The sequence below is a fragment of the Crinia signifera genome, chromosome 5 (assembly GCF_055691185.1).
Source record: "Crinia signifera chromosome 5, ASM5569118v1, whole genome shotgun sequence".
In the NCBI taxonomy this organism is placed as follows: Eukaryota; Metazoa; Chordata; class Amphibia; order Anura; family Myobatrachidae; genus Crinia; species Crinia signifera.
This window is the reverse complement of record NC_139221.1, coordinates 282,750,539-282,770,101: the sequence shown is the minus strand read 5'-3', so window position 1 is coordinate 282,770,101 and position 19,563 is coordinate 282,750,539. Positions and strand designations below refer to the sequence as shown.

General features: G+C 41.1%; 1 long non-coding RNA gene across 2 annotated transcripts in view; it reads left to right on the top strand.

Annotated features, from left to right (window-relative positions):
- Positions 1–19,563, top strand: part of LOC146079719 (uncharacterized) — a 177,415-nt gene that overhangs the window by 67,632 nt on the left and 90,220 nt on the right. The window contains exon 3 of one of the 2 annotated variants that reach the window (XR_014474715.1): positions 195–568. The exons of the other annotated variant lie outside the window; for it this stretch is intronic. This is a non-coding gene — a long non-coding RNA (uncharacterized LOC146079719). Of the gene's footprint in view, positions 1–194; positions 569–19,563 lie in introns of those variants that run through there. 2 annotated transcript variants of the gene reach the window in all.

Here is a 19,563-nt window from a genome sequence, read left to right as displayed (position 1 = left end):
AAATGAATTTAATTTATAACTGTAAAACTTTGCTGCCTGGAGGTTTAAACAGCGATTTCGAGCTGAAGTGGTTTCTTTAAATACCGCTTCAGCCCGCGATCTGCTGATACAGACATCGCACTAACATCTTATTGCTGATTCCTGAACTATAAATTCATATGCATAAAGTTTCTGTTTTTTGCTATATGTTACAGAATAACGCGTCGCCATGACAACATCACGAAGACTCCGGCGTTACCACACTTCCGTAAATATGCGGTTCAACCCCCGGATATGATAGCGTCTGACCAGGCTGGACTTCCGCAGTATGCGGTCCAGCAACCGGAAGCCAGCGGGTCGTTGACGCGACACATCCCTTCTTTGCTTTCTCCAGCTGTTTGTCCTATTGCGGCTTCCGTAGCTTGCGGTTCACACACCGTCAAACCAGGAAATAACATCGTCTGCCCAGCCGTTTACTATTTATTCTATGGTTTGTGCCTCTAATATTGGATACACCGCTATTCAACGGACATTGTCTAGAGTGCCCCATCTAGATGAAAGATCTCCTCATCTATGCCTCCATGGCACATCCCGGAAGCGTGACACGCGTTGTCATGGCGACCGTTTCCTGTGAATGAAATGAAAATGTGCTATAATATGAATATTGTATGACGCACTGTTTTTATGCATTCATGTATTCTTATGGAATGGATTATTTTATATAAAGTTACAATTTGTTTTGTTTTTAAGAATTTACACAAACAGGAAGTCTAATGTGAACCTCACTTCCTGTTTAATGTGATAGGCTGCTCTTGGTATAAATAGATGGACTCTTACTCACCACAGTCATGTCTTGAAAAAGGTGTTCCTAGACACCGAAACGCGTCGACAAGTACTGTGGAGAGTGAGCAGCCATCATTTCCTTCACCATTCCGGATACCTTATGGACTGATTGTATGTATTTTTTAATTTTTTAATTTTTGTAAAAAAATTTTTTTTGGGCCAAAGTTTCTTTTTGGACTGTTTTTCTTGCTGCAGAATTTTGGGATTTTCTGTACATCCTTTCCATTGTTGGGATGGAGGATTTTTTATATGTTTTTTCTACTGTATAAATAAAGACTTTTTTTTAAGAACATCATCCCCTCGTGGTTAAGAACAACCTTTTTTTGGAAATTATTACCATTGCTGTAAAGAAACCCTGATAGGAGGTGTTATACTTACAAATGCGTAAGTTTTGGTACGCACATCATTCATCTGTTGCATAATCTCTGGGTATTTAAAAATTCGACTTATCCACATAATCACGAAGGGTGGTGTAATTCCTTCTTCCTGTTAAAGAAACCCTGATAGGAGGTGTTATACTTACAAATGCGTAAGTTTTGGTACGCACATCATTCATCTGTTGCATAATCTCTGGGTATTTAAAAATTCTACTTATCCACATAATCACGAAGGGTGGTGCAATTCCTTCTTCCTGTTAAAGAAACCTTTTTGGGTGTTCCTCTACACGTCATAGTGTGAGTCACGGTACGCCACCTAGTACCCCCACTATTTCATCTTTTAAACTCTACGGCTTCAACCTACCTGTTTATTGTAGTAACACTATATATTAGGCACTAATACTGTCCTATCATAAATTTTCTTCTGAATTGATGCTGAGAAAAAATTGGCTCCTATGGTGACCATGGACACATAGTGAAAACAAGAACACGCTACGTGCATATATCCAGCATTGTGACACGTAAGTGCGGTACGCACAATTTATTCATCCCAACTTGGATCTTCCAAATTTCCACCTTAAAGATACCTTTATAAGTGTATCTTACTCTACTCTTGGGTGAGTAAGGTACGATCACTACCTCTCTTTAAACCACACGCGGTGTTACTCTGAATAGATTTGTTTCAATCATATATTCAGACACTAATATCATTTTTTCATCCATTTTTCATCACATCCCTATTGATAAAAAAATCCCTTGGGGTTCTAATGATGACAGTGGACACACAGTGAACACAAGAACACGCTACGGGCATATACCCAGCTTTTCTTCACATAAGTGCGGTACGCACAACTAATGTTTTATTATTGGATCTAATATATACACCAAATAAAGATACCTTTATATACGTATCTTACTCTTTTCTAGCTTTCCTCCAGACCACATGGGGTGTTATATTACGCTATTGACCCATACACTAATCTGGAACTTTTATTTTCATATCTTACACAACTCACCGAGTGGAGACATCTGCACTCGGTGAGTGCAGGAAAATCACAAGGAAAAAAGGAAAAAAGGAAGATCAAAGGACCAGGTCGAAAGAAACCGCTACGTGCCTGTACACTGCTATACCTACCGTGAGTGGGGTACGCCCATTTATCCATCTTGTGCATATGCCTCATTGATAATTTATATAATATGAATCAGTATAACAACTGATCGCGTTCTTCTTTCCTTCCTTTGAGAACTACTAATTGAAAATTGTGAAGATATCTGGGGACTTTCAGATTCACCTTTATTCAAGTATTGCGCCGGAGACTTGGAAACATCCCACTTCTTGTATGTTTGGTATTTTCTGTGGTTATAGGGTGATAACCAGGGATTAGTACAGACACTCAGGCTGCAGGGCGCCAATTCAGGTCATATCTTAAAAATCTTGTTGCAATTGTATTTTTTCACCTCCTTAAGAGGACCTGTCAAGGCTGCCATTTAAAATGTTTCAATTTAGAGAGCAAAGACGCTCTAATTTTGAAAAAATGTTTGAAGATAATGCTGATGAAATAGAATTAATCGATGAGGACCTAGAGGGGATTATGGAGAAATTAGAGACCATGCTCCTAAAAGAAAGTAAAATATTATGGGAGGTCATTACATTAGAAAAATACCTAGCCCAAAAACTCATCCCTAAAGGTCTAAAGATTAATAAAACTTCCACATTCTCTACTGCGAGAGAAGATTTTAAAAAACAGTGGGAAACCATCATAAATGACTGTTCCTTTTCCCTGATGACTCTTATCATCAAGGAAAGGAAAAGAGAATTAGAGAAAGTGGAAGAGGAAATTAAAATGTACAAATCATTGGCCTTACCTTATATAAAAAATGAAGATTTCAAAGTATTAGAACAAACCATCACTTCAAATGTAAGGCGAGCAGAAAGAGCCATAATACAAAGGAAAGTCAAGAAATTCAAAAGAGATAGAGAGGAAGCAATTAATGGCCTAGAGGAAACTAAATCTATACCACCCATTAAAATCCCAAAGGAGACCAGACAAACCACACAAGGACAAAGAAGGAATCAAGGGAAAAAAAATCACGGCTATGAGCCTTATAGACAGGGGGCAAACAGCTATGGAGAAAGAACATCCGTTAATGACAGAGAACGTTATAAATACAACAGGAATCAATCTCCCCAACAGAGATATAATTCTCACAATAGAAGGGAGACCAATTATACCCCATATTGGAAGAAACAACCCCAAAATAGAACAGAGAGATATTACCACAAGAATGAAATAAAAAGAACCCCTGAATGGAGAATCCCCTCCAGAACACATAGGGGTTTATTCTAGTTCATTCTTTCTGACAAAATCCTTCTTAGATGGACAAAACCATGTGCACTGCAGGGGGGCAGATGTAACATGTGCAGAGAGAATTAGATTTGGGTGAGTTATTTTGTTTCTGTGCAGGGAAAATACTGGCTGCTTTATTTTTACACTGCAATATAGATCTCACTTTGAAGAAAAACCCCACCCAAATCTAATTCTCTCTGCACAAGTAACATCTGCCCCACCCGCAGTGCACATGGTTTTGTCCATCTAAGAAGGATTTTGTCAGAAAGAATGGACTAGAATAACCCCCATAGAGAGGCTAATCACGATAGACAAAATCCTACTATCTTTAAAACTCACAATAGTTATAGCCCTTTGCTACAGGAGGATTCATTGTTGAAAAATCTTGACCCATGCTATTCCCCTTTTTTAGAGTTGAGCCAAACCTCATCTCCCAACAGATAACAAAACCATATCAGTATAGAGGTAAAAGAGGTGGCAATAGAAAGACCATCGTAAAAAAATCTAAACCCTATAAAAATAGGAGAAAAAAGAAAATAACCACTCCAATGACCATTGATGCTGATGAAAATCAGAACAATCCTATTACCACTAAAATCTTTAACCTCAGCTCCCATGATCTTTCATCAGATGAAATCAACCTTTTGCAGAAGGGATTAAAATACGCCCCTACCAACCACGTGAACAACTTTGATTTATATATTGATTTACAACGTTTCTCTAGAAAACTAGCTCTAAAAAAATTTTTTTACAAAAATGATGAGAAGGAAAAATCACCAGAAGGGGATGACATCACGACCCCTAGATTTAAACCCAAATCAATCTTTTTTCCTAAACATTGCAAAGGCCCTTATGTTGAAACATTCTCTACTTTAGTGTTGTAGGATATTAAAGCTATGAAGGTAGAAAAAAACGTGTCCAACCTCACCTTAAAAGAAAAAACGGCTATGAAAAATCTGAAAGAAAATAAAAAAATTATAGTTAAACCAGCCGATAAGGGGGGGGGGGGGGATCGTCATACTTGATACAGAAAAATACGAGGCTGAAATCATGCGACAGCTTAAAGACAAACAAACTTATAAAAAACTAAGAGGAGACCCAACCTCCAACACTTTACAAAAACTAGAAGAACTTATTAAAACAGCTTTGGGCAAGAATATTATAACTTCGGGGGAAGCCAAATTTCTCTTTAATGAGAGTCCAACTACCCCGGTAATATATATCTTGCCCAAGGTACATAAAAGCCTCGTAGATTCACCAGGGAGACCTATAATCTCCGGGGTAGGATCCATTACCAGTAACCTCTCTATGTTCGTTGATTATCACCTTCAACCTTTGGTCTCGCTACATAAATCTCATCTTAAAGATACTGGGGATTTTTTAAAACTTATTGACTCTATTACATGGAGTGATAATTTTCTCCTTGTCACGGCAGATGTTGGCTCTCTGTATACCATAATCGAACACGATTTGGGGATACAGAGTGCCAAACATTTTCTTTCTGGTTCAGATAAACCTCCGGGCCTGCAGGAATTTATTCTTGACAGTATAGCATTCATTCTGCAAAATAATTTTTTCCTCTTTAACGAGAATTTTTACATCCAGCGCACAGGGACAGCGATGGGCACCAGATTCGCCCCGAGCTATGCCAACTTATTTATGGGGGCATGGGAGCTCGACACCATCTGGGCCAACAACCCATTCGGGGCGAATCTGGTGACCTTCGCAAGATACATAGACGATATCTTTTTTGTGTGGGATGGAGATAGAGAATCCCTCACCAAATTCTGTGACATTCTTAACAACAATGTCTGCAATATAAAACTCACCTTTGAAATCGATGAAAAAAGCATCAATTTCCTCGATATTACAGTGTATATTGAAGAAGGAACTCTAAAGCATAAAAACTTTAGAAAACCAACAGATTCAGGTACCTATATTCCTGCCTCCAGCTGTCACCATAACCAGTGGCTTAGTTCCATACCAAAGGGCCAATTTCAACGCCTTAGGCGTAACTGTTCAGACGACAAAATTTTCTTAGAACAAGCCATGGATATGAAATCCAAATTTGTGGCGTGTGGTTACGAAAATAAAAAACTAGAAGGTGAAATAGAACCACTAAAGAGGAAAACCATTCCTATGATTGCAGCTAAAAGAAATAATAACAACAATGATTCTTATGCATTAGCATTTATCTCGACTTACACGGAAGAACACAAAAAAATCGAAAGAATCTTCAAGAAACATTGGAAGGTTCTAATGTGCGATCCTGTGTTAAAAAATATAATTCCTGAAATACCTAAACATATTTACCGCAAGGCACCCAACATCCGATCCAATTTAGTTAAGAGCAATTATGTCAACAAACCCCCTATGACAAGGATCACCTCAAAGGGCTTCTACCGGTGTGGTAGCTGTATTGGGTGCAAGAACATTAAGAGTGACGGGAATAATAAAATAATCAAATACGAGATAAATGGCTATAAAATGGATATAAAGGACTTTATAACATGCAATGTTAAGAATGTTGTATATACCATCAAATGTAGTTGTGATAAACACTACATCGGTCGAACCACCAGGGCTTTAAAGATAAGGCTAGGGGAACATATTAGAAACATTAAAAAAGGTCTGGAATGCCATGCATTATCGGCACATTTTAAAAATGTGCATAATTGTTCCCCTAGTGAGATAGTGTCTTTTTGCGGATTGAAGGTGGTAAACAAAAGTATTCGATCTAATGATAATACTTCCTCTTTAGCCAAATCAGAAATGAATTTAATTTATAACTGTAAAACTTTGCTGCCTGGAGGTTTAAACAGCGATTTCGAGCTGAAGTGGTTTCTTTAAATACCGCTTCAGCCCGCGATCTGCTGATACAGACATCGCACTAACATCTTATTGCTGATTCCTGAACTATAAATTCATATGCATAAAGTTTCTGTTTTTTGCTATATGTTACAGAATAACGCGTCGCCATGACAACATCACGAAGACTCCGGCGTTACCACACTTCCGTAAATATGCGGTTCAACCCCCGGATATGATAGCGTCTGACCAGGCTGGACTTCCGCAGTATGCGGTCCAGCAACCGGAAGCCAGCGGGTCGTTGACGCGACACATCCCTTCTTTGCTTTCTCCAGCTGTTTGTCCTATTGCGGCTTCCGTAGCTTGCGGTTCACACACCGTCAAACCAGGAAATAACATCGTCTGCCCAGCCGTTTACTATTTATTCTATGGTTTGTGCCTCTAATATTGGATACACCGCTATTCAACGGACATTGTCTAGAGTGCCCCATCTAGATGAAAGATCTCCTCATCTATGCCTCCATGGCACATCCCGGAAGCGTGACACGCGTTGTCATGGCGACCGTTTCCTTTGAATGAAATGAAAATGTGCTATAATATGAATATTGTATGACGTACTGTTTTTATGCATTCATGTATTCTTATGGAATGGATTATTTTATATAAAGTTACAATTTGTTTTGTTTTTAAGAATTTACACAAACAGGAAGTCTAATGTGAACCTCACTTCCTGTTTAATGTGATAGGCTGCTCTTGGTATAAATAGATGGACTCTTACTCACCACAGTCATGTCTTGAAAAAGGTGTTCCTAGACACCGAAACGCGTCGACAAGTACTGTGGAGAGTGAGCAGCCATCATTTCCTTCACCATTCCGGATACCTTATGGACTGATTGTATGTATTTTTTAATTTTGTAATTTTTGTAAAAAAATTTTTTTTGGGCCAAAGTTTCTTTTTGGACTGTTTTTCTTGCTGCAGAATTTTGGGATTTTCTGTACATCCTTTCCATTGTTGGGATGGAGGATTTTTTATATGTTTTTTCTACTGTATAAATAAAGACTTTTTTTAAGAACATCATCCCCTCGTGGTTAAGAACAACCTTTTTTTGGAAATTATTACCATTGCTGTAAAGAAACCCTGATAGGAGGTGTTATACTTACAAATGCGTAAGTTTTGGTACGCACATCATTCATCTGTTGCATAATCTCTGGGTATTTAAAAATTCGACTTATCCACATAATCACGAAGGGTGGTGTAATTCCTTCTTCCTGTTAAAGAAACCCTGATAGGAGGTGTTATACTTACAAATGCGTAAGTTTTGGTACGCACATCATTCATCTGTTGCATAATCTCTGGGTATTTAAAAATTCTACTTATCCACATAATCACGAAGGGTGGTGCAATTCCTTCTTCCTGTTAAAGAAACCTTTTTGGGTGTTCCTCTACACGTCATAGTGTGAGTCACGGTACGCCACCTAGTACCCCCACTATTTCATCTTTTAAACTCTACGGCTTCAACCTACCTGTTTATTGTAGTAACACTATATATTAGGCACTAATACTGTCCTATCATAAATTTTCTTCTGAATTGATGCTGAGAAAAAATTGGCTCCTATGGTGACCATGGACACATAGTGAAAACAAGAACACGCTACGTGCATATATCCAGCATTGTGACACGTAAGTGCGGTACGCACAATTTATTCATCCCAACTTGGATCTTCCAAATTTCCACCTTAAAGATACCTTTATAAGTGAGTAAGTATCTTACTCTACTCTTGGGTGAGTAAGGTACGATCACTACCTCTCTTTAAACCACACGCGGTGTTACTCTGAATAGATTTGTTTCAATCATATATTCAGACACTAATATCATTTTTTCATCCATTTTTCATCACATCCCTACTGAGAAAAAAATCCCTTGGGGTTCTAATGATGACAGTGGACACACAGTGAACACAAGAACACGCTACGGGCATATACCCAGCTTTTCTTCACGTAAGTGCGGTACGCACAACTCATGTTTTATTATTGGATCTAATATATACACCAAATAAAGATACCTTTATATACGTATCTTACTCTTTTCTTGGGTGAGTAAGGTACGACCACCTAGCTTTCCTCCAGACCACACGGGGTGTTATATTACGCTATTGACCCATACACTAATCTGGAACTTTTATTTTCATATCTTACACAACTCACCGAGTGGAGACATCTGCATCTAAAGGAGGAAAATCACAAGGAAAAAAGGAAAAAAGGAAGATCAAAGGACCAGGTCGAAAGAAACCGCTACGTGCCTGTACACTGCTATACCTACCGTGAGTGGGGTACGCCCATTTATCCATCTTGTGCATATGCCTCATTGATAATTTATATAATATGAATCAGTATAACAACTGATCGCGTTCTTCTTTCCTTCCTTTGAGAACTACTAATTGAAAATTGTGAAGATATCTGGGGACTTTCAGATTCACCTTTATTCAAGTATTGCGCCGGAGACTTGGAAACATCCCACTTCTTGTATGTTTGTTTTTTACAAAGTAGCTTCATTATAGTCAGAATTCTCATAGGTTTAATGCTGGATCAAATAGCTCAATGAGTACAGTGCTTGACTGGAATGCAAAATGTTATGGGTTTGAATCTTAGGTATGGTAGTATATTGAAATGTGTTATGTACTAAAGGGTAGTGTACCTGAAGAAAGCTGAAAAAAGCTCTGAAGTTAAGTGCATGAATGTGGTATAAAGAGGATTTTTATATTGCAATTTGGGAAGGGGTATCATAGCATGGGCTTTCATTAGGTTCACTTTTGTCATGCCCCCTACCCCACGTGGTAATGCACCTTATGTCCCTATTAGAAAAATTGTGGGGCTCTCTTTCACTTTCTGGCACAGGGCACAAAAATGTCTAGTTACCACTCTCATAAACGCATCGCCACTCGCCACCTTGGACGTTCATAGAACATGTTTTAAATAAAAGAAGGATTACAACTGGTATAGTTGTAAAGACAGGCCAGGTTATCCCTACATCCCATCAGTAATATAGGGGTTGATGTATTAAGCAATGAAAAGAGTGGACCAATAGAGAGGTAGCATTTATCAAGTAAATTCTATAAAATGATAGGTAGAAGCTGACCTATCTTCATCACTCATTGCTCGATACATTTCCCCCATAATGTAGTAAATTTTCCACTTAAAATATTTAGAAATGGTAGATTTTTAAACACCTAGGGGTAAATTTACTATGATGGGTGTTATATGAAAAATGAGGAAGCCGCTGACCAGTACCTAAGGCGGAGAAACGCGTTTTTTGAGCTCCATAAACACGCCAGTCCTTACAAGTTATCACCAGCTTGATTCTCTATACATTGGGCAGCAATATGAGATGTATCCAGTTACATTACTGGTAAAGGAGGAGAGGAGTGTACCACCCACAGAATAAGCACTTGCTTGAGGAGGTTATACCCGTTCCAATATCGCTGCAGGAGACCATTGACTGTACAGGACTGGTAACTATATTGGATTACTAATTGCCATAACAAAAGGAACTGCTATATTGCGGTGCCTAATTTCCAAGCCTACAATTAGCCTCAGAATATTAGCCAGCACTATATGTTTTATGTTGTTTGTCCAGTATGTGGTTTTATTCATTATTGTAATTGTGAAGTGCACTTCTCTTATATGTATAAGTAATTTTTATTAAATACACTGTATTGCAATAGATCGTTTGATCTTATTATTATTGGTCCTGACAAGACTGCGCTTCTTAAAGTGACAGCGACCCAGATTGGTCCAAGCTCACTTTTTGCCTTTTTTCCCCCCAGTCAGAGGCGGAACTACCATTGGTGCAGCAGGTGCATTGCACCGGGGCCCCTGAAGACTAAGGGGCCCACTTCTGCCACCCACTGCTATGTGGCATATTGTGACCTTGGTTTGGAGTGGAAGAGGAGGGCCCAAAAATGTAGTTTTGCACCTGGGCCAACCACTCGTAAGTTCCGACACTGCCCCCAGTATTGTATAAGAGGCCACACATCCTCTTTTATAAGCAACAGCAGTCTTGCCTGGTATATTAAGCCATTATTTGTGACCCAAATCACCTGTGGAATACCCCAGCGCTCCTAGGTGCCCCTAGGGACACTTCTTCTTTTTTTCTGTTATATGAACTGTTGTATGAAACAACAAATCTGATTCTACAGCTCTGTTTTCATGTAGTATATCATGTAGTATATCCAGGGGCAGATAAAGGGGGCGGGGGGGGGGCATAGGGGGTCAGTACCCCTGGGTCCCCCTCTATCTAGGGGCCCCCTGTGGTTGTCATGTAGTTTTTTTTTTAAATAACGTTTTTTTTTTGTTTTGTTTTTTAAACTTAAGGTTTTGTGCATGGGAGTGGGGTAGTTCTGCAGCTTCACCTATCTGCCAATGTGACAATGATTACTGGTGCTGAGCATCCAGAGCCAAGGCACACTGACTGCACAAGTGTGCACTGCATTACTGGGAGTTGACTAAGTTCCATGAGACTTTGCACAAAAGGTCAGAGGCTGAGAGGGTTGTGCTGAGCTCTGCTTGGTGGAGCTCATCATATGCTTCTCGGGCCCATGGAGGACAGCAGCAGCAGCTGCCTCTTCATGGGAGGGTTTTTGAATTAAAGGCAGCACTAAGTCTGTCAGAGCTCCTCCAGAGTAAGGTACAGAGGAACAAACACAGGCTTTTCATGTGGTATTTTATATATATATTTATGTTTATATTAATCCCCTCCTGCAGTTACCCATTGGCCAAGTTTGTGCTGCCTTTACTCTTTGTTTTGACAGTGTAATATTCTCCCATGCAGTTTGAGGCCAGTAATGACAAGTAGGAGGGGGCTCCCCCTGTCTAAAGTGACCCCAGGCCCCTGAAGGCTTAATTCAGCCCTGAGTGTATCTGTTTATAACATTAAATGTGGTTTTCTGTCCAGAGAATTTGTATTTCTTCAAAAGCTTCCAGGATTACATAATCTTTTTCTAAAACAAGATCATAAAGTTAGTTGTTTTTTTTTTTGTATAAATTTGCAAAAAATCCCCAGTTTTTTTTTTCATAATGTCATTATGGTGTATGGTGTATAGAACTTTGAGGGAAATTTTTTTTATTCTATTTCAAAATAAGGCTATAACAAAATATAGAAAAAAAGAAGCACTGTGAATACTTCCAGATTTATTTATTTACAGTTTCTTATATAGCGCAGCAGATTCCGTTGCGCTTTACAATAGTAGACAGTGATAAAACAAACTGGGTAACAACAGACAGACTTGGAGGTTAGAGGGCCCTGCTGCAAGCTTACAATCTATAGGGACATAGGACGGAAACAGATGCACTGGGTGAGATTTAATAGGATGAGAGATTCAGAAAGTGAGAGATTTTGTGAGAAATCTCCAGTTTTTTTAAAGTGGCAATCATTTACACTTCAAAATCAAACTGGTTTTGCAGTGTAAATGATTGCTGCTTTAAAAAAACTGGAGATTTCTTCCCAAATCTCTCACTTTCTGAATCTCTCATCCTTTTAAATCTCACCCACTATATCTATTATTTTCTAGAAGATGCAAAATAAATAAATAAGAAGAATCTGATTAGTTGCTTTAGGCAACATAACCGGTGACATTCTATGGGATGCGGTTTTTATTATTTTTTGCGATTTATTTTGCAAAAACGGCCGAAATCGCATGTTTTTCCATTTTCGCATATTTAATGAGCTGCGAAAATGTGAAAATGTGAAAAAAGCCGACTTTCTCGGCTCCTGATTGGCCGCTAGGCGGCTAATAGAATCAGTCTGAGGAGAGGCGCGGAAGATGAACATCTCTGCGTCTCTCCAGTCCGTGAGCTGGTACCAGCCGGGAGCAGCGCGTCTGGAGCTAAAGATGCCGGGGTCGTCACCGGGGACCAGGTGAGTAGGATTTCCTTCCTCAGGTACCCCTTAGGATTACTACGGATCCAGGACCCCGGAATCTTCAGCCCAGGAGCCCCGGACCAGCCCCGGAACCAGGACCAAGGCCCCGGAACCGGACTCTTCAGCCCTGCAGCCCCGGACCAGCCCCGGAACCAGGACCAAGGCCCCGGAACTGGACTCTTCAGCCCTGGAGCCCCGGACCAGCCCCGGAACCAGGACCAAGGCCCCGGAACTGGACTCTTCAGCCCTGGAGCCCAGGACCCCAGGACCCCGGACCCCAGATCCAGGGACCAACCCACGGGCTCAAGGTAGGTAAGTATCAGTATGTGTGGGCTGTGGATGTATTAAACGTTTATTTTTCTGGGTGTCAGTGTGTGTTTTATTTAACTATTTCTTGTACTGTGGAACTACAAGTGCCAGCGGGCCCTTTAATGCCCTGCATGCTGGGACTTGTGGTTCTCCAAGTCACAGCATGCGGGGTAGGCTTGCTGGGACTCATAGTTCTACAGTATAAGACAATAGTTTTTATTCTTTTTTTACACTTTTCATCAGCCCTATGCCCACCGCCCAGGGGCATCGGGGACAGCCCCGAACTTTCAGCATGGGCTGGTAAGTCCTGGAGGGGGGGATCCCTTCTTTGGGGGGGGGGCCCCACTTCCCCACTTCCCCAGGACCCCTGCCCATGCTGACCAGCCAGGGGGATAATGCTTATATAATAAGTGTCCCCCGGCTGTGGCATTACCCTGCTGGCTGGTTGGGTCTGGTGCTGGTTCTTGAAATGTGGGGGACCCCTAGTCATTTTGTCCCCCGTATTTTGGGAACCAGCGCCGGACCTTGAACCTGGTGCTGGTTTCATTAAATCAAGGGGACCCCTATTTGTCGGGGACCGTGATTTTATGTCACCAGCACAGGCTCAATGAGCCCGGGGCTGGTTATGCTCTGGCGGAGGAACCCGCGCAGTTTTTTTTTTTGTTTTAAATTGCGATTTCCTGCAAATGTGCGATTTTCAGACCTGAAAATCGCACATTTTCAGGACTAAAGAAATCGCATCAAATCGCACCTATTCGCACTATTTGGGCCGTTTTTCGCATCTCATTAAATATGCAAAAAACGACCCAATCTTGCGATTTTCAAAAGTGCGATTAGGTGCGATAAAAAACATGCAGATTTTACCGCATCCCATAGAATGTCACCCAACATATTCAATAGAACTTCCATTTAGTAAATTTACTCTGTAGATTGTTTTAGATAAATATTATAAAGAATCTGTAATTCTAGAAGCTTTTGAAGAAATACAAATTTTCTAGTCAGGGAAAAACATTTAATCTTATAATTCAGAAAGTAAGAGATTTGGTAAGAAATCTCCAGTTTTTTTTAAAGCGGCAATCATTTACACTGAAAAATCAAACTGGTTTTGAAGTGTAACTGATTGGCACTAAAAAAAAATTAGATATCTTACCAAATCTCTCACTTTCTGAATCTCTCATCCTATTAAATTTCCCCACACTTCATGAAAACAGAGCGAGTAAATTAGTAAAGCATCACACAGTAAAAACCAACTACATGATAGTGTTGAAAAATGACCAAAAACATTTAGATTTTCTCTTGTTTGACCTAGGTTTACAATACTTTTTGGTAATGTTACCTAATTTTTTCTATAAACAAGGTTCTTTTGTGAGACAAATTTTATATGCAAGCAGGGGCAATTTAAGAGAGGAGGTTTTTTTTGTAGAGTTTGTGCAGGACTCATGATTAAATATGCCCCATATTTCTTTAGAAAGTCATTCTATATTGAAGGGTTAAAAGCTCCTTCACTGGAACTACTGTAAGTTGCTCATGTCAAACCATAAAATATAGCCCTAGTCCAGTAGCGCACGCAGGGGGGGTTTCTGAGTACCCAGAAACCCCCCCTAGGAAACTAAGCTGAGGGTCTCCTCTTTCCAAGGGTACAAGAATTTTAAAAATCGGCCCTTGGGAACCGGAGATATCTGACTTCAAAGCAGTGGTCTCCATCCAAGCCTATTAATTGCTCTTCCCAGTCAGATATTTCAGGTTCTGTCTGATTTAGAGTTTTTCTGAGGATATATCCCAAAAGCTGGGACTCTCCCCCTTTAATGAACAATAGTAGATTGTCTCTACTGTTCCCAGAACCAAACATATTGGCCTTCCAGCAGCTGGTTACTGCTCCAGCTCCACACAACTGGTATGTATTTTATATGCTCGTTGGCGGATTGCTCTGCCTACTGAACTCTGATCCCCTTGTCCCCAATACCATTTGGTAGGTGGGATTCTCTAGTTTTTAATTCCATTAAAATCGAAGAAATCTATTTCCGGGAACTGGAGATATCTGCAGTCAAGCAAGCTGTCCTCTCACCAGAAAATTATGGATAATAAGCCCACTCCACTATACACCCCTCCTCTGCATATTAAACATCCTCTACCACACTGGAAGTTATGTATCAGGGCCCCTTCATTCAGCCCAATGCCCCCTTCTCCCACCCCATCTCCCACCATATGTGCAGTAAAGGGGTAATTAGTGGAAATTACTGATCCAGGCCCTACATGCTGAGCAGTTGATATAATACCCCCTACCACCCGCGGGACATCAATGCTTACCCCACCCCTAACGATGGAGGATCGGTAGGGGCCCCAATACATTGCTATGCCCAGGGGTCTACACTGCTGTTGATGCCCCTGAATGTATATATATATGTATGTATATGTATAATATATATATATATATGTGTGTGTGTGTGTGTATATATATATGTATATATATTTTTTTACTATTATTATTATTTATATACATTTGATCTATCTATAATACTTTAACTGTCCCGGCATATACTGGGTCACCTAAGTGTCTATCTCCGTGCTTTGCTCCGCCCCTCTGGAAACCCCCTTCTGAAAATCCTGCGTTTGCCCCTGCTAGTCCAGGGGTGGCCAAACCTGTCCTCAAAATCCTCCAACAGATCATGTTTTTCAGGCACCTTCTGGATCTATAGAAGGAATGAATGCAAGTTCTGTTCTGCTTTGTAAAACGATTTAGGGGGGTATTCAATCCTGGGTCAATGTCCCGCCTGCCAATCGGTGAAAATGGGGCGTGTCCACGTAAACGGTTGTGGATTATCAAGATATGCCCGTGATATTGACAATCCATGGCCGTTCTCAGCAAAACGAGTCCGACAGTTTATAAATTCGGGCCCGTTCTGACAAGATGCCTCTTATTTTAAATTGTGATTTCCTGCAAGTGTGCGATTTTCAGACCTGAAAATCGCACATTTTCAGGACTAAAGAAATCGCATCAAATCACACCTATTCGCACTATTTGGGCAGTTTTTCGCATCTCATTAAATATGCGAAAAACGGCCCAATCTTGCGATTTTCAAAAGTGCTATTAGGTGCGATAAAAAACATGCGGATTTTACCGCATCCCATAGAATGCCACCCAACATATTCAATAGAACTCCCATTTAGTAAATTTACTCCGTAGATTGTTTTAGATAAATATTATAAAGAATCTGTAATTCTAGAAGCTTTTGAAGAAATACAAATTTTCTGGTCAGGGAAAAACATTTAATCTTATAATTCAGAAAGTAAGAGATTTGGTAAGAAATCTCCAGGTTTTTTTTTAAAGCGGCAATCATTGACACTGAAAAATCAAACTGGTTTTGAAGTGTAACGGATTGGCACTAAAAAAAAATTAGATTTCTTACCAAGTCTCTCACTTTCTGAATCTCTCATCCTATTAAATTTCCCCACACTTCATGAAAACAGAGCTAGTAAATTAGTAAAGCATCACACAGTAAAAAACAACTACATGATAGTGTTGAAAAATGACCAAAAACATTTAGATTTTCTCTTTTTGACCTAGGTTTACAATACTTTTTGGTAATGTTACCTAGTTTTTTTCTATAAACAAGGTTATTTTGTGAGACAAATTTTATATGCAAGCAGGGGCATTTTTAGAGAGGAGGGTTTTTTGTAGAGTTTGTGCAGGACTCATGATTAAATATGCCCCATATTTCTTTAGAAAGTCATTCTATATTGAAGGGTTAAAAGCTCCTTCACTGGAACTACTGTAAGTTGCTCATGTCAAACCATAAAATATAGCCCTAGTTCAGGGGTGGCCAAACCTGTCCTCAAAATCTTCCAACAGATCATGTTTTTCAGGCACCTTCTGGATCTATAGAAGGAATGAATGCAAGTTCTGTTCTGCTTTGTATAACGATTTAGGGTGGTATTCAATCCTGGGTCAATGTCCCGCCTGCAAATCTGTGAAAATGGGGCGTGTCCACGTAAACGGTTGTGGATTGTCAAGATATGCCCGTGATATTGACAATCCATGGCCGTTCTCAGCAAAACGAGTCAGACAGTTTATAAATTTGGGCCCGTTCTGACAAGATGCCTCTTGAATGCTGTTGGGGAAGACAGCATTGAATAGATGCCTGCCACTATTTCCCCCGTCAGAAATAGCAGCAGGGATTGAATATCCCCCCACCCCATAGTCATACATGATATACATATATTTATTTATATAAAACCCTTTGCAGTCCAAATTGTGTTTTGAAATTCAAACAGTCTGGTTTAAATGTTTCAATTAATTTTTATTTTTTTTTATTCAAAAATGGTTCTTATTTTAAAGTGGCTCACCATTGGATCTGCTACTAGCGCTAGGGCTGTTGAGCCTGACTAGACGCTGGACCTGAAAGGGTTAATGAGCCCAGTGCCTGATTCAGACCCGATCGCACAGCCACATATTCCCAAGGCCAGCAATCAGTTTAGCCTCTGTCCCACTCCAGTGAAATACTGCGTTGCGAATGATTGTGTACGGCTGTATATTGAGCGAATATGTCCAAAAATACTTCGGAAGCCGCTCACCATTGAATGACTTTTACACTGGGCACCAGTCATCACAGCCGCTGTGTAGCCCAGGACTGAATGCAGGCACATCCGGGCTGCTACTAACTTCACACTCCCTCCCCTCAGGGCTGGTAAACCTTCGGGGGGACAGAGTCACTTTAGACAGGGGGCCCCCTCCCAATTGTAATTACTGGCTGCAAACTGCATGGGAGAATATTACACTGTCAAAATATAGAGTAAAGGCAGTATAAACTTGGACAGTGGGTAACTGCAGGGGGGTATACATACATACCACATGAAAAGCCTGTGCTTGTCCCTCTGTAACTTATTCTGTAGGACTGTAGGAGACCTCCCAGGCTAGCGCTACCTCTAGCAGCGCTACCCCCCCCCCATGACGAAGCTGCTGCTAATGTCCTCCATGGGCCTGAGAAGCATGTGATGAGCTTCACCAATCAGAGCTCAGCACAAACCTCTCAGTCTCTTCCCTGCAAAATGTCATGGGACTTAGACAACTCCCAGTAATGCACTTGTGCAGTCAGTGTGCCTTGGCTCCCGATGCTCAGCACCATTAATGATTGTTACATTGGCAGATGGGTGAAGCTGCAGCACTACCCCCACTACCATGCACAAAACCTTTAGGTAAATAATAATATTAATAATAATAATAATAATAATCCTTAATCCAGCCCTGCCTTCCCTTACCGGCTTTGGCACACCTGCGTTTTCCTTGACGCGCTCAGCATTTTCTTTGGCACGCCCTACGTTTTTCTTTGCATAATCCTGTCAGTTCCTATCCCCACACATCCACTCCCTGTCAACCACCGTGCTTACAGCCAGCAGAAATAGAAAACAGACACAATTGCAGGACTCTCACCCATATACATGTGCAGTATGGGTCACATGTGTATGTGCAATTTGAGGAAAATTCACATTCTTGTCACATTGTGACTAAGATGCATTTTTGTGACCATTTGCAAAGGGGGGCCTGGTCTTGACCCTTTTATTTTCCACTACACATCCCATTTTAAAATTTATATCGTGCAGGGTCTGGCCAGAAGATCAGCTGGGTTGGGTGTTGCATGGGGGAGAGAACTACAAATTTAGTCACTGGCACTGCTGATTGGCCACACAGTCTCCCCACAGCCGTGACGTCCCCCAACCGGAATCTCTCCCTGAGCAGGGGGAGGCGGGCCTGCCACATCCCACCGCCGAGCACCTTGGGAAATTTAGTCCTATCCGACCGCTCCATCACACTCCCTGGGGAGCAGTCGGCGATGTTATCAACTACATCTCCCAGAGTCCATCAGTCACCTAGAGCTTTAAAAAAATTGGTGCAATCGTTACAGTTTATTTTAGCAGGTGCAGACTGTTAAAAAACGGTACTGTATCGGCTAAAACAGTACAGATGGAGGGTATGCATTAGCAGAGTCGCGTGGGACCTGGTGGACTATTTTGTAGGTACTTGTGTAGTATCACGGCGCCCATCGCATCGCATACCATAAGGCATGCGATGGTATGCCATGCGATATTGCGCAATGTTGTACAATGTCATACAATTTTAAAATTGTATGGCATTGTATATGGCATACAATGCCATACAATGCGATGGGATGCGATTATTACTTGTATAAGCACCCTAATGGGTGCTTAATGCACCCCCACGCCACCCCTCAGTATAAACGTGAACCCGAAGCGCAGCGAGCGCAGCGAGCCCGCGAGGGGAGGTGGTACGCGTCCTCCGACCTTTTCATACCCCCACTATCCACGTCGGCGTGGAGTTGATCTTACACCGAGCCCGAAGCGTGGCGAGCACAGCGTGGCGAGGGGACGCGCATAACTTCACATACGCGTGCGCTCGCCCCGCTTCGGGCTCGGTGGCTCGCTGCGCTTGCCACACTTTATAAAATCAACTCCACGTCGACGTGGATAGTGGGGGTATGAAAAGGTCGTAGGACACGTACCACCGCCCCTCGCGGGCTCGCTGCACTCGCCACGCTTCGGGTTCACGTTTATACTGGGGGGTGGCGTGGGGGTGCATTTAACATTGTAAGCACCCATTAGGGTGCTTATACAATTTTTCATCGCATAGGGGGCTAAGATCGCATCGCAGTGCATCGGGTGTATGGCATGCGATGCAATGCGATTAAAAATCGCGCAATGACATATCGGGGGCGCCGTGATAATACACAAGTACCATTTTGTATTGCCCAGGGATAAGATTTCCTGAATAAACCAATTATTTTCAATGATGAAATTAGTTGTGAAAAATTCCTAATGGGGGCATTCTGTATTACAGTTCCTGTATTTAATATTCTAGAGTCATTAGCACAATGCTCAGTTTTTCAGTATCTTTCTGTCATCCACTATTGGTGATCGACATACATTATTGAATAGGATTTCTGTTATTTATGTACTTGATTTCAAGTT